Source organism: Crinia signifera, chromosome 12, assembly GCF_055691185.1.
Source record: "Crinia signifera chromosome 12, ASM5569118v1, whole genome shotgun sequence".
NCBI lineage: Eukaryota > Metazoa > Chordata > Amphibia > Anura > Myobatrachidae > Crinia > Crinia signifera.
The window spans coordinates 50559678-50569185 of NC_139228.1; the positions used below are offsets into that span (position 1 = coordinate 50559678).

A 9508-nucleotide genomic window follows, 5' to 3' on the forward strand; every position below is an offset into this window, starting at 1 on the left:
CCGAATGCACGCGAACAAAAAGGCTAGAAATATGCGGTGTCCATAAGCAAGTATTGCTTTGCGGACACCACTCGTTCATGCGCTAGGCAATCGGAACGCCTAATCAGTACAATCAATGTCAGCTGAACACAATACAATCCACTCCTTTACTCATTACACTTTAATTACACGCTTGTCACTGCTTCAAATGGAACCATTGCAGCTTAAATGGACCATTACTAAACACACACATATATGCTGCACTTTTCACACACTTTTACACTGCAAATAATGGACACAACTTACTATTAATAATAGAAATAGACATGTCGGGGGACATTTACCAAAATGGATTCGTAGAAAAAAGGTGTATTCGTAGGGAGAAATACACCTTTTTTTTACGAATTTGTATTTTCGGGATTTACAATCCCAAAAATACAACAATTCGTAGTCCTAAAGATGGAACATTCGTATTTGTATTTACAAATACGAATGTCTACACCATCGATAGGATACAACAGAAATCACCATTCAAAAGAATGGTGGTTCCTGATGTACTAAGCAGCCGTACTGATAATACGGCTGCTAAGTGGTGTGAAACACCCACGCAAATACGACAGAAAAATAGAACACCATTTTCCTGTCGTATTTGCTTTAAGCCTGCAGATCCGTCAGATCCGTGCAGGCTTCGGTGTAAAAAAATAGAAAAATTAAATAAATTTTAAAAAAAAACGGCGTGGGGTCCCCCCCCACAGCCGAAACCAGCACCAGGCTGAAGGAGCCGGGGCCGGTAATTAAAAGTCAGGGAACCCGACAAATAGGGGTTCCCCGATTTTTAACAACCAGCTCCAGGCTCCAGGTCTGGGGCTGGTTCCCAAAATACGGGGGACAAAATGACTAGGGGTCCCCCGTATTTTAAGAACCAGCCCCAGGCACAACCAGCCAGCAGGGTAATGTCACAGCCGGGGGACACTTATGGTATAAGGTCCCGCGGCCAAAACATTAACCCCCTGACCGGTCAGCCTGGCCAGGGGCCCTGGGGGAGTGGGGACCCCCCCAATGAAGGGGTCCCCCCCCTCCAGGACTTACCTGACCAGGCTGAAGCCTGGTACTGTCCCCGATGCCCCTGGGCAGTGGGCATCGGGCTGATTCAAGTGTAAAAAATAGATGAAACTATTGTTTTTTACTGTGGCACTACAAGTGCCAGCAAGCCTCCCCAGCAAGCTGGGACTTGGAGAACCACAAGTCCCAGCCTGCTGGGCATTAAAGGGCCCGCTGGCACTTGTATTTCCACAGTTAAAAAAATAGTACACAAAACACACTGACACACATTTTAAATAAAACTTTAATACATACAAAGCCCACACATACTAATACTTACCTATCTTCTTTCCGTAGGTAAGCCCTGGTCCTGATGTCCGGTCTGTGTCGGCGTTCTTCTTCATGTTGACGTCCTTCTTCATGTCGACGTCGCTGTCGGCGATGGCGTCCGGTGTCCGGGTCCGACGAAATCCATGGAGGAAGCTGTGGAAGGAAACCATACTCACCTGTCCCAGCGCGACGTAGTCCCGGTAAGTGTCTTGGCAAAAAAACAAACCGACACGCGAAACCAGCCGGACAGCAGGGAGCCGCACGGTGTTTGTTTACAGCGTGCGGCTCCGCCTCCCGAATGCCGCTATTGGCCGCCTTGCGGCCTAGCGGCTCCTGATTGGCCGCTAGGCCGCAAGGCGACCAATAGCGGCATTCGGGAGGCGGAGCCGCACGATGTAAACAAACACTGTGCGGCTCCCTGCTGTCCGGGCTGGTTTCGGAGGGTTACAAAGCAGTCGTATCTGACTGCTTTGTAATTTCCCCTCCGGAACACGACTTTGCATACGACTAAGACAGTCGTATGCAGCCGTAGGGGAAATACCAATACGAAAAACTAGGTTTTTCTTATTGGTAAATTTCCCCCGTCACTTCTACATGTATCAATTAAACCACACATTTGGGGGCAAAAAAAAACATTTATTACAAGAACTTATTAAATAAAATGGAAACCGTAACAAATTAAAAGGTACCATGGCAGGAATATAAAAAAATAATATATAATAAATACATGAATTTGTGACATACATAGCCACAGCAGAATCATTAGGAAAACATCAGGTGGCTTCACAACAAAAGTATAGCACCAACACTTCAAGTACAGCAGACAGTAATGCTAGCCGAAAGAGGCCAACAGGGGAACCAAACATGACATTCGAAACGAGGGCAAATGTGGGTACCCTCTGCACGGGATTGGACACAGGAAGCTGACACACACAGCTCAATGAAAGATTTGGAAACACATAAGGGTGGAGATTAATGCGGACACAAGTTCATTTGCGGGCACGTTTGGCCCTGGTAGGCTCCTTGCCACGTGCAGCAGCTCTTCGGCCACGGCCACGTTCGGATGGTGGCCCAGGTGGAGCAGATGCTGGTGAGGGGGGGGGGGGGGGTGGTGTTCCCCCTCTGCCAGCAGGGAGTGCTGCTGGTGGAAATGCACCAGAAACGGATGACATTAGGACCCTATTGCTGGAAACTAGCTCCACCATAAGCTCATTATGGTGGAGGAGGAGGTCATTTGCCGCAGGGCTTGATCTGCCAGCACCTGCAGGCTTGCAGCCATGGCCTGATGGGCATCAGCCATAGCCTGCAGCTTCCAGCTATTGTGTGCTGGGTGCTGACCAAAACCCTGCATGACCTCCTCGGTCCTACGCATCCGCTCTGATGCCAAGTCTCCTGCTGCTGAATATGGCCAAGCACCTGCACCCACCTGTCGTATTCGGCCTCGGCGGTGGCTGCTGCTGCTGCACGTGCCTGGCACTGGTGGCAGGTGGCACAGACTCCTCAACCTCAAGAGATTCTGGACCAAGCGGTGGGGATGCTGGTGAAAGAGAAAATTACAATTACAACACATTCATGCAAAATTTGGACCAACTACTTATGGCATGGCAAATAATTACCTTCAAGAAAAGCAGCAAAGACTTCCGCTGGGGCCTCGCTATCGATGGTGCTCACCCCCGGACCTCCTCTACTGCAATGCAGCATTCTGCCATCTCCTCCAGGGGGGTGAGCTTCAGCCGGCCTGGCATGGGGCCAGCCCCAGAGGTGTGGCTGTGTTCCCACCGCTGGGTCAATTTCTTCTTGAGGTTGGTTTTGAAGTCGTGCCACCTGCAATCAAAGTTTACATATTAATACATGTCACTCCTCATGTTTGCTGTAGCACCCATTGCAATCTGCAACAGATTACAACATGTGCTTCATTACACACAACTTACATTCTATTAAAATATAAAACCAACCCTTATAAGATACATTCACACTCACCCCTACAATAACTATCGATTAAATGACATGGCAAACATGTCTGTGGCTTCAAGCAACGTGGACCTGGCCATTGACCAACTCCATCTAACATCTAATGTAAACATTTACTGGTCTTGTACTGCTCAAATGTAACACACATGAATTTGCCTCTTCTTAACGTGCTCCGTCTCACGGACTTGTGGAGCCACCGCATTAATCTCCGCCGTTATGTCCTCCCAAATCTTCCATCTCCTTGTGTGTGTCAACCTGTCCTGTGGACACTCGATCCAATCCCGTGCGCGGGGTACCAGGATGGCAAGCTCCTGCGCTTCGAATGCCATGTTTCTGCTGCTTGGTTCCTCTGTTGGCCTCTTTCGGCCACGCCCACGGCCACGGCCACCTGTCGCTGTACTTGAAGTGCTGGCCAGGCTACTCTGTTGGGAAGCCACCTGCTGTGTTCCCAATGATTCTGCTGAGGCTGAAGATGGGCCAGCTGCCGATTGGCCTGATGTAGATGGCCCAGCTGGCTGCTCTTCTCCCAATGGCTGGTCTGGGTTGAGGGGGACATAGCTGGTGTTGGAGTCCATGCGGGCAAACAGGTCCTGGCACACCTGCTCTTCCTCAGATTGTGAGCCAGCCATGTTTGCAACAACATTGCAGTTTTCTAGCACACCTTTATATCCTATTTCTGTAATTGGGTACAGCGACACCCTGCGTTCCGTACGGCAGCATTCCGTACGGCAGCGTAGACCGTGCGGCGCATAGGCCACGCCCCTACCTGCGGAAAATAAAAATCAAAAACCTGGCAAACTTAGTAAGTCTGATTTAGTAGCTAATTGCAGATTTGTACTCCAATGACCAACTTCAACTGTGGTCAGACATGAAATGTATATGTGAATGTACATTTGTACTGTGCACTTGTTTGGTATGTAGTACAAATGACACTAACCATTCCATATGTAAATCCAGTCCACCACTCAGGCAATAGTAATCAGTGCTTGCATCCAAATCACATGGGAAAGGTGTCCAAATACTGGCTTGATGCTAGCTACATTGCATTCCACATCTCTAGTGTGGGCCAGTAGAAGGTAAGTGTACACATGGCACCATGGCCTAATATTGGGAAAAGGTCCTTGCACTATTTGCTATGTTTCTGCTGTATAGCTTTCACTATAATAAAGCTGTTTAGTACCTTGTAGAGTTAGGTGTAACTGGCCAGTGATGCAGACTATTTCACCTGTTGTTTTCACCCATGTTTGGTGAATGTAATAGATTATATATAATGGGTTGCAAACTTCTTTCACCCTGTCTGTTTAGGAGATACTATGTAATGGCATGGTCTGCTCAACTATGCAAAGGTACAGCAAGTGTTGTTTTGCGATGCAATGGGTTAGCCGTCTGTTGTGGCGCATACACGCTGTTAATGACAAAATGAACAATAAAGTTAATACCAAATATCACACTGAACAACCAATTACAGGACATGATTGCTTGAATTGTGCCATTGCTAAGATGGCGGCCTATGGGAGAGCACGAGCTCTGGCGCGGAGCTGAGGGCACTGGTCTCCGTTATGGATACCAGGCTGGGGCGTGCGGGGCCCTTCATTACAAAACCGCCAGAAGTGCCAGGCGTATGCCGCTGCCCGCAGTGCATATTCGCGCGCACCCAGGTGCGCAGGACCATCGCCCAGCTGGAGCGGCGATGGTCTGATCTGAGGCGCCGGGAGCCAGAAAAGCTCCAGCAAATAAGGGCCAGCATTGCACGATGTAAGTGTTTACACATTAAATGGCCAATTGTACATTAATGCTTCCATGACCTTTTTTTTGACAATAAGGTAACCTGGTTGATCATGAGTTAAACATGGCATACACTATTTGTGTGGTACTTCATGTTTGACATGCTGTAATGTGGATGTAATATGTCATTTTTTGGGATGCATGATGAATGAACAAATCATGTGACTTATTTAACACTCTACATTTTGATTTTCCTTACAGCACGTGACCGTGCAAGACGGGCCCGTGAGCAGGGCCAGGAGGAGGAGGCCCCTGAAGAAGTGGCGGAGGAGGAGGCCACAGAAGTAGTGGCGGAGGAGGAGGCCACTGAAGTAGTGGCGGAGGAGGAGGCCACTGAAGTATTGGCGGAGGAGGAGGCCACTGAAGTAGTGGCGGAGGAGGAGGCCACTGAAGTAGTGGCGGAGGAGGAGGCCGCGCAAGAAGTGGCAGAGGAGGAGGTGGCCTCGGAGGGATTGTACGAGGAGGAGGCATGTGAGGTGGTGGAGGAAGAAGTAATTGGTAGGTAAACATAAGGCATCATTAATAATTGGTGGTAGTACTATTTGTTAGGTACCACTGGTGAATCTTGTGTGTTTTACTCTATTATTGTAAACAAAAGTGGGTTACAACAGACACACTTAGGGGTTATAGGCCCAAGCAAAAAACGTGGAATCTGGAGGCTCACGTAGGTGATGCGTGTTTATTTATGGAGGGCCTTTCTATACTAGCAGAAATAAAACATCAATGGAGTATGGTCAGGCGTGATTTATAATGGAGTCCCAAGTGGGCAGTTCCCCTGGGCCCCCCTCTAGCCAGTTGGCCCGTGTTGTTGCCATGTATTTTGCAAAGCTATTTTGTAGGATGCATTGACTTTAGAAATTGTTTGGTGTAAGGAAGCGGATTAGTGCAGCAGTTTCACCTATCTGGCAATGTGACAATGATTCCGGAAGTAAGGGGTAGAGGGACTAGGCTAGCCTTTAAATGTGGTATCCATCCATCCATCCATCCATGTATCTATCCATCCATCTATGTATCCATCCATCCATGTATCTATCCATCCATCTATGTATCCATCTATGTATCTACAGATGGGTCTTGTCCCATCCTTGCTGGCGGGTCGCCAGAACGTACGCGCTGGCGACCCGCCAGCAGCCTCGCCAGCGAGGAGACTGAGACGCGCGTGCGTCTCACGCGCACGCGCGTCTCAGTCTCCGTCGCTAGCGCGACGGAAACCCTGTCCGTCTCCGCCTCAGGGAGACGGACAGGGTTAGGGGGGGGTGCGGGCAGGCGGCGGGGACCCCGGGTTACCGCCGGCAAGCCGGCGGGGACCCGGGGGAACGTATCGAAGCGCCGTCGGAAGGGGACGCGCGCGCCGCTCGTGCGCGCGCGTCCCCTTCTCACCATCGCCATGGCGCTGGCGGGGGATGACGGCTGGCGACGCCAGCGCCATCCCCTGCAAAGATGGGACAAGACCCATCTGTATCTATCATGCAGTTTAGCTATTAAGCAGTGACATGCAGGTATATATGTATGGCAAAATGTGGCATGTTGTATTGGATGTATCTTTCTAGTAGATTGGTGATTGTTAAGGCAGGAGATTTTTATCAGTCACATATTCAGTAGTGTAAGCCAGTGTGTGTGTGTGTGGGCCCATTTTAATTTTTTCCATTACAAACAGTATTGCCTATGTAATTGTTTGTATGTATGATTTATCATGCTGTAGGTACTTAGGATTGACTGTACAAGGTCTACCTGGTTAGCATAATTAATGTTGATCCCCCTGATGACCAGAGGCAAGAAGGCGAGGGGTTGAGAGAGGCCCTCCTCAGACTGCACCAGCACCTTCTGCTCATGGCAGAAGAGGTGAAGAATGTTTGCGACCTCCTGGTCTGAAGACCTTTTTTTAAAAAAATTGTAAGATGTTAATAAATGTTTCCAGTTAAAGTTAGAAGTGGTCTGTGTGTTATTGTATAATTTTACAGTATAAGTATAAATATAAGTATAAATAGTGGTGTTTATTTATGTAAGGTGCAAAAAGGGATATACAGTATATATAGATGGGTTTAGTGCATAAAAGTGGCTGCAAGTAAAGGGTAATGTAAAGATGTACATAGTGTGTTGATTTGTATGTGTGTGTTTGCAGGTGAAGAATAATTGATGATGTAATATGCATACAAAGAATGTTGTGAACTTAGCATGATGAAAGGGTTAATGTAAAGTGGTAGTAAAGTGTTTAATTATCAATTAGATAAATAATAGATGACCATTAAAAACAATCCCTTTTGAATGAGGTTGCCTAATTGCATAAGTGGGTCATGTTACAGATTTGGGTGTTCTGATAAGAGTGGTGATTTGTGCGTAAATACACCGCATCGGTGCGTACGGCCAGGTTCCCGTCCGTTCTAACGCGGTAAGACCGTGCTTACGCTGTAAGACCGTGCAGAATCTGTGCGTGTCCACCGCACACGCAAGGTTTTTATGGCGTCCGTACACACGCCCTCTTCTTAAAGAGTGAGTCCGTCCGAATGCGGAGGCTCGGGGGGGGGGGCGTTTCTACGGACGATGTCCGCACAGCGTGGCATGCGGGACGCTACGTAAGAATTTGGGAAAGTACGCACCGATCAGAATAAGGGCCATAGTTACATAGTAGATAAGGATGAATAAAGACTTGCGTCCATCGAGTTCAACCTGGGTTTTAATAGCTTATCCCTTGTAAAAGACAGAGTGTGATTCATTTTTAAAGACAGAATATGATTCTTATTAGTACCCCTGGATGTATTTATCCAATAAATACTTGTCCAACCTTATTTTAAACATATTTATTGTGTCCGCCGACACCACCTCTCCAGGAAGAGAGTTCCACAGTTTGACTGCTCTGACCGTAAAGATTTTTTTTCTTTTGAGGGAACTGAAATCTTCTTTCTTCTAATCTAAACTCGTGCCCTCGCGTCCTAGATTATTTGCTTGCACTAAAAAGTGTGCTTGACAGTTCCTTATATTGGCCCTTGATATATTTGTACATGTTGAGCATGTCCCCCCTTAAACGTCTCTTCTCTAGTGTAAATAGTCCCAAAGTGCTCAATCTCTACACGTAGTTTAAATTCTCCATTCCCCTGATTAGCTTAGTTGCTCTTCTTTGTTTTTTTTTCTAATTCTATAATGTCCTTTTTATAGTGTGGGCCCCACAACTGTACTCCATATTCAAGGTAAGGTCTAACCAATGCCTTGTACAGTGGCATAATTACTTTTAAGTCCCTAGTTTCCATGCCCCTTTTAATACATGCTAGAATTCTGTTGGCCTTTTTTGTTGCTATGTGACATTGAGCACTACACCCCAGTTTGTTATCTATTTGGACTCCAAGATCCTTTTCAAGTACTGAAATACCCAATGCCTCCCCCACTTAAGTTATAACTAGCACGTTGGTTATGCCTCCCGAGGTGCATAACCTTGCATTTATCCACATTGAACCTCATCTTCCACCTTTTAGCCCACTCATCTAGATTGTTAAGATCACTTTGAAGTGCAATGACATCCTCTGCTGATTTAATAACTCTACTCAATTTTGTGTCATCAGCAAAGATGGATACATTGCTGAGTAACCCCATCCCAATATCGTTACTATATATGTTAAATAAGATGGGACCTAATATCGAACCCTGTGGCACTCCACTTAGTACTGGTGTCATATTTGATACAGCACTGTTAACAACCACTCTTTGTTCTGGAATCGGGACATCTGTCAGAATGAACTTAGGTCTACAGTCATTAGGTCGACCCCACTAGGTCGACTGGCAGGAAGGTCGACCTGACTTAAGGTCGACATGGGCCAAGGTCGACATGACTTAAGATCGAATTTGCATAATGGTCGACATGAGGAAGGTCGACTGGTCATAAGGTCGACATGGGTTTTTCACTGTTTTTTTATCCGAATGTCGACACAGTCGACATGGACACAGTTGGCAATGAGAATCGGACCCTCACATCGCTCGCTTCGCTCGCGATGCTTCGGGCATGGTGCTTTGCTGCGCTCGGCACACTATTTTATTCTCCCACCACGCCCTAGTGGATGGTAGGGCATGAAATACCGCCTGTCGGCACATGTCGGCTCAAAAAACAGTGAAAAACCCATGTCGACCTTATGACCAGTCGACCTTCCTCATATCGACCTTTATGCAAATTCGACCTTAAGTCATGTCGACCTTGGCCCATGTCGACCTTAAGTCAGGTCGACCTTCCTGCCAGTCGACCTAGTGGGGTCGACCTAATGACTGTAGACCTAAGTTCATTCTAATAGATGACCGCTTCCCCTTTGTTCTCTATAACACAGCCAGTTCCCTACACATCTACAAATGTTTTCCCCTAATCCCAGGTCCTCCATTTTATTTATCAACATCTTGTGTGGTACTGTATCAAAAGCTTTTG

The 9508-nt window shown here is 47.2% G+C and overlaps 1 long non-coding RNA gene across 1 annotated transcript; it reads left to right on the top strand.

Moving 5' to 3' along the window:
- Window positions 1-1394: 1394 nt before the first annotated feature.
- LOC146049466 (uncharacterized) lies at window positions 1395-7039 on the top strand. Its single transcript, XR_014466136.1, has 3 exons — window positions 1395-1550; window positions 5308-5604; window positions 6809-7039. It is a non-coding gene; the product is annotated as an uncharacterized LOC146049466 (long non-coding RNA).
- The last annotated feature ends 2469 nt before the right edge of the window (window positions 7040-9508 follow it).